This window comes from Convolutriloba macropyga, unplaced genomic scaffold (assembly GCF_964194025.1).
Source record: "Convolutriloba macropyga unplaced genomic scaffold, txConMacr16.3 SCAFFOLD_6245, whole genome shotgun sequence".
NCBI classification, from domain to species: Eukaryota; Metazoa; Xenacoelomorpha; order Acoela; family Convolutidae; genus Convolutriloba; species Convolutriloba macropyga.
Window position 1 is genome coordinate 6,042 of NW_027449192.1, and position 6,983 is coordinate 13,024.

At 42.2% G+C, this 6,983-nt stretch overlaps 1 pseudogene; it reads left to right on the forward strand.

Moving 5' to 3' along the window:
* Window positions 1-4,633: 4,633 nt before the first annotated feature.
* Window positions 4,634-4,785, forward strand: LOC142354848 (5.8S ribosomal RNA; annotated as a pseudogene).
* Window positions 4,786-6,983: the final 2,198 nt, after the last annotated feature.

Here is a 6,983-nt window from a genome sequence, read left to right on the forward strand (position 1 = left end):
TAACCCTGCAGCTAATGCATGCTGATTGTCCGACACTGTCGGAGACTTTTACAAGACTACACCGGGTGATTTGCTAAGTACAGACACATCCCGTGATGAGTCCTAGTAACTGAAAGATCCCAGATAGCTTCGGCTTGGGGACGGAACTTCCGAATTTCTGACCTATCAACCTATGATGGTAGTGTAACGGACTACCATGGTTGTGACGGGTAACGGGGAATCAGGGTTCGATTCCGGAGAGGGAGCCTTAGAAACGGCTACCACATCCAAGGAAGGCAGCAGGCACGCAAATTACCCACTCTCCGCACGAGGAGGTAGTGACTAGAAATAATGATATGAACCTTTATGGTTTGTAATCAGAATGGAATGGACTTAAAAGCTCCATTGATGAACGAGTAGAGGGCAAGTCTGGTGCCAGCAGCCGCGGTAATACCAGCCTCTACAAGCGTATGCAATAGTTGCTGCGTTTAAAAAGCTCATAGTTGGATCTGTTTGAGTAGAACGGCAACATGGTCTTCAGTTAAATCTGTTGACTCGTTCCGCTCATCCTTCGCATCGAAGAAATAGTTTGCACTTAAATGTGACGAACTGTGGAAACGGTGTTTTCACCCTGAGAAAATTAGAGTGTTCAAAGCATCCTTTGGGATCGAATAATAAAGCATGGAATAATGGAGAATGACCCGCTACTCGATTGATGCCGGTTGGCTGAGTGCGGTAATGATTGAAAGGAACAGACGGGGGCATTTGTATTGCTACGTTAGAGGTGAAATTCTTGGATCGTGGCAAGACAAACTACTGCGAAAGCATTTGCCAAGAATGTTTTCATTAATCAAGAACGAAAGTCAGAGTATTGAAGAGGATTAGATACCCTCGTAATTCTGACCATAAACTATACCAACCTACAATTTGTCAAAGTCGATCTTGACTTGGCAAGAGATTAACCGGGAAACCAAAGTTTATTGGTTCCGGGGGAAGTATGGTTGCAAAATCGAAACTTAAAGGAATTGACGGAAGGGCACCACCAGGAGTGGAGCCTGCGGCTTAATTTGACTCAACACGGGAAAACTCACCCGGTCCAGACATCTTAAGGATTGACAGATTGAATATCTTTCATGATTATATGGGCGGTGGTGCATGGCCGTTCTTAGTTAGTGGAGTGATCTGTCTGGTTAATTCCGATAACGAACGAGATCTTCTCCATCTAAATAATGAAATTCACTATATGTGAATTCAAACACTTCTTAGAGGAACTATGCGGAATTAAATACCGCAGATGAAGTGAGGCTATAACAGGTCTGTGATGCCCTTAGATGTTCTGGACTGCACGCGCGCTACACTGTGTACTTTTAGATTGAGTACTCAGCCCTTGGTCCGAAATGGACTGGGCAATCAGAGAAAAGTACAGCGCTTCAAGGGGATCGTCTGTTGTAACTTGCAGACGTGAACCAGGAATTCCTGGTACTTATGAGTCAACAACTCATAGGGATTACGTCCCTGCCCTTTGTACACACCGCCCGTCGCTACTACTGATTGGATAGTTAAGCAAGAATTGCAAATTCCTACTGTTGGGACTTCGGTCTCCGGCAACGGGATGAAGCGGATCGAGCTTAATTGTCTAGAGGAAGTAAAAGTCGTAACAAGGTTTCCGTAGGGGAACCTGCGGAAGGATCAGTGATTGATTCCTTCGGGCATGGCTGCTGGTAGAGGCCATGTCTGTAGTGCGCATGACGCTCTGTCGCTAGAGATTGCTTGGCAACCAATCTCGAATTATGTATCGAGCTCAAAAACTACTTGTGTGGATACATAGTTCAGCAGTCATGGCAAGGGACTGCTTAAAGGGAGACTAGTTAGCAAAAGCAGCCTAGCAGAACTGCAGCTATCTAGATCTCAGAAGCTGGGTTATAGAAGCCCAGCTATAGACTTGTGAATAAGAAAGGCCTAAAAAGGTCCACAAGTCGCGTGGTTAGAACCGACACGCAAAAATCCCAGCGAGTGACAGAGCGTTGCGCTGTTCAGTGGGAAAGAGTTGAGCTACTCGGGGCGCCCACTGAACTTGCTCCGAGCCAAAGGCTCGAAAAAACACAGCTTAGCCTCAGATCCTTTACATAGAAGGCTAGCTAAAATAAACTTACCTTGGACGAGGGTAAAGTTTAGTCAGTTCTTAGGGGAGAGTAATCCACAGCTTCTCGCCCTCTGAACATTCTCCCAGATATGTAGGTCTGGGAGAGTCTCCTCCTGTTCTTCGGAATCTGGAGGTAGACAAAGACAGTACGATACGATCTTGCATCGGGATGACTAACCGATAATGATCATAATCTGACAATTTTTCCGGCTTGAGGCACCGGAGTCAGATTAAAGACACATACTGAACTAAAGGCGTATGTGCAAAGCTTGTCGGAGTGTAGAGAGTCAAGCTGAGTTGACTCGTCACGTGGTGATGACAACAGCCATGTGCAAAACACTCACAACTTTATCGTCTATGTGGAAAAGGTTGCTAACAGCGCTCTCTATGAGAGGCCCTCGCATATAACTATACGAGGAAAAGGCGATAGAGTTGTTTGAATGTGGGGCAGGTTCATCGACAAGCTAAGTTGATCACATTCTTGTTGTGGCATCCTACTAGAATTGGTCACGGTCTGCACCAACTCTCCCCAAGTTGGCCAGACTTAAAACTAGAAATAAGGTTTGCAGCTATGTGAACCTAGAAACTGTAAAGGAGTTGAAAGAACTTAAAGGAATTGAAAGAGGCCTTGAGGTATATCCTCTTGGTAAAGACCCACAAAAGCTCACAAAAGTGGCTTCGAAGGGCAAAACTGGTTCATCCAAAACAATTGGAGAGCTTAAAGCAGAACCAATTCGAATGAAACACTATTGGTGAAACTTCATCATGAGAACGTCACAAGCTGATCACGCTCTATGATATGACTAGTATTATGTTGCTTCTAGTAGGCTAAGCGCAAGCCGAAACATCAACATGTGAAAGTCGTAGAATTTTGCAATCAAACTGTGGCTAGTACTGTGATGTTACTAGTAACCTGGTGTTCCGTCATATGGCCAAGAGAGCATTTGAAGGCGAAACTTCTGCATGGGAAAGCTGCATCATGATCAAAATTTTATATCGAGTATTATGTTGACGTTAGTAGGCCTTGGCCGAAAACGCAGCATGTGAAAGGTATAGATAAAAGTTATTGTTGCAGTCAGTACTGTGTAGTTACTAGTAGCTGGATTTAAGCTCAAAATGAGACACTGTTGGTGAAACTTCATCATGAGAATGTCACAAGCTGATCAAGCTCTATGATATGACTAGTATTATGTTGCTTCTAGTAGGCTAAGCGCAAGCCGAAACATCAACATGTGAAAGTCGTAGAATTTTGCGATCAAATTGTGGCTAGTACTGTGATGTTACTAGTAACCTTGTGTTACGTCATATGGCCAAGAGAGCATTTGAAGGCGAAACTTCTGCATGGGGAAGCTGCATCATGAACAAAAGTTTATATCGAGTATTATGTTGACATTAGTAGGCCCTGGCCGAAAGCGCAGCATGTGAAAGGTATAGATAAAAGTTATCGTTGCAGTCAGTACTGTGTAGTTACTAGTAGCTGGATTTAAGCTCGAAATGAGACACTGTTGGTGAAACTTCATCATGAGAACGTCACAAGCTGATCACGCTCCATGATATGACTAGTATTATGTTGCTTCTAGTAGGCTAAGCGCAAGCCGAAACATCAACATGTGAAAGTCGTAGAATTTTGCGATCAAATTGTGGCTAGTACTGTGATGTTACTAGTAACCTTGTGTTACGTCATATGGCCAAGAGAGCATTTGAAGGCGAAACTTCTGCATGGGGAAGCTGCATCATGAACAAAAGTTTATATCGAGTATTATGTTGACGTTAGTAGGCCCTGGCCGAAAGCGCAGCATGTGAAAGGTATAGATAAAAGTTAGCGTTGCAGTCAGTACTGTGTAGTTACTAGTAGCTGGATTTAAGCTCGAAATGAGACACTGTTGGTGAAACTTCATCATGAGAACGTCACAAGCTGATCACGCTCTATGATATGACTAGTATTATGTTGCTTCTAGTAGGCTAAGCGCAAGCCGAAACATCAACATGTGAAAGTCGTAGAATTTTGCAATCAAACTGTGGCTAGTACTGTGATGTTACTAGTAACCTTTTCTTACGTCATATGGCCAAGAGAGCATTTGAAGGCGAAACTTCTGCATGGGGAAGCTGCATCATGAACAAAAGTTTATATCGAGTATTATGTTGACGTTAGTAGGCCCTGGCCGAAAGCGCAGCATGTGAAAGGTATAGATAAAAGTTATCGTTGCAGTCAGTACTGTGTAGTTACTAGTAGCTGGATTTAAGCTCGAAGTGAGACACTGTTGGTGAAACTTCATCATGAGAACGTCACAAGCTGATCACGCTCTATGATATGACTAGTATTATGTTGCTTATAGTAGGCTAAGCGCAAGCCGAAACATCAACATGTGAAAGTCGTAGAATTTTGCGATCAAACTGTGGCTAGTACTTTGATGATGCTTGTAGCCAACCGAATTGGTTGAAAAGCCCAATAAGTAAGCTAACTTGGGAGAGCTTGTTGGAAACCAAATGCTACTAGATTGGTCCAAATACATCCTTCAACAGGGGATCACTTGGCTCGCTTTACGAAGAGGAGCACAGCTATATGTGTTAATTCGGTATGAATCGCAAGATTTGTTTACCGACCTCTCTAACGCAAAAGGCGGTCTCGGCTTCGGCTGTTGACTGCGTCCGATTCAGGGTTATATAACTCTCGATTGAACACATTGATGTTCTATTGTTGGTGCTTCCAATAAAATTGGAACACTTAAAGCAGAACCGATTCAAATAATAGCATTCTGATCAATGATTGCATTCCTTGATCAAGAACTGCTGGAGTCATTGTGATGGCGAATTTTCTTCATAAGAAAATTGCAAAGAGACGGAACTTAATGAGACTAGTATTATGTTGTTTCTAGTAAGCGGAAGCTGAAACAGCAACATGTGAAAATCAAGTTTTGTTCAATGATCTCGAGGCGATAAGTACTATGAAGCAACTAGTAGCCTAAGCATGACTCAGATTTGAGACAGTCAAAAAGACTGGCGAAACTTCTTCACATGAAAGTTACATAGAGAACTACAAATGTATACAGCGAGTATTATGTTGTTTCTAGTAGGCGAAAGCTGAAACATCAACATGTGAAAGTTGTCTGCAAACTGTAGAACGATATGTGATTAGTACTGTGCTGTTACTAGTAGCCAGTCTGACTGTAGAAGCCAAGACAAAGGGAAACTAATGCATCTGAAAAGGACAAGTTATGGAAAGGTATGCACGATAAGTATTATGTTGTTTCTAGTAAGCGGCAGCTGAAACATCAACATGTGAACGTCGTTGTGTACAGTAACCTAGAACTATATAGTCCTTAGTAACGTGCATTTACTAGTACCTGTAATTGGTATTCAGACTCAGGCAGTTTGGAATAGTTTGGCAAAGATGCACCAGAGAAAACTGGGATTTGATACAGAAATTGTTGAATACAAGTATTATGCTGCTTCTAGTAGGTTGAATCCGAAACATCAGCATGTGAAAATTGAAAACATTTCTGGTTCGAATTGTCACAAGTATTTGGTGATCTGAGTAGCCAAACTCACTACAACGCCAATTGAAGGCAAAAATTCTCAACGGGAAAAGCTATTCTCATTGAATGAGCTAACAAGACGAGTATTATGTTGCTTCTAGTAGGCGAAAGCCAAAACATCAACATGTGAAAGTCTTGCTGAACAAATTTAATGTTGTTGAGCTCAGTACCGTGTGAATTAGTAGCCATAATTGGCGAGCGAAAATTGAACTGGCGAAACTTCGTCTTTGGAAAATTGCAGATGCCGAGCACTTATTTTGCAACGAGTATTATGTTGACTGTAGTAAGCGAAAGCCGAAACAGCAACATGTGAAAGCTGTTGAAATTTGTGGTCATTTTGCAATAAGTACAAGGAGTGTAACTAGTAGCCAGGTCAAAATTTGGGATAAGAATGAGCAAAAATTCTGCATGAGAACAGTTGAAATTATGAAACTAAATTACAAAGACTAGTATTATGTTGTTTCGAGTACGCGAAAGCGGAAACATCAACATGTGAACGTTTGTAACGAAGTTTCGTTAATTTTCAGCCTAGTACTGAGCAAGAACGAGTAGCCTCATCTCCAATCCCACGCAAAATGTAGTGAAATATGTGAGTGAACCTTATTCACGGTGAGGGTTTCCCGAGGTCTGTATTGCAGCGAGTATTATGTTGCTTCTAGTAAGCGAAAGCTGAAACAACAACATTTGAAAGTTGGAATTAATGACTGAATGGAAACTTCGACCTGTGTTTGATAGTAGTAGCGAACAAAACTGCTGAATCGGTTTCTGTCTCATATTGGTCAGTGAACCAATTAAGAGACAATCAACTACATAACCTGAATTGGGCGAGAGAACCCCCTTAACTTAAGCATATCAGTAAGGGGAGGAAAAGAAATCAACTGAGAATCCCTTAGTAATGGCGAATGAACAGGGAAAAGCTCATCGGGAAGAGAAATGGCAACATTTCTCGGTGTCCGGTATGGTTTGATGCTAGACTGGTGAATTTGTCCTGATGTCTACTGGAAAGTAGCATCAAAGAAGGTGAAAATCCTGTAAAGGTCATTTTCGATACCAGTCATAATGGCTCATTCCTATGAGTAGAGTTGTTTGAAAGTGCAACTCGAAGCTGGAGATATGTCTCTCCAAAAGCTAATTATAAAGCGAGACCGATAGTAAACAAGTACCGTGAGGGAAAGTTGAAAAGCACTCTGAAGAGAGAGTGAAAAGTACGTGAAACTGTTGAAGGGGAACTGGAGTGAGCGTTACCATACTCAATGCCTTGATATTATATTCTCGGCTACCGAGTAGTGTAGTTGTCGTCTTTTGGCAAATCTTGTTAATGAATC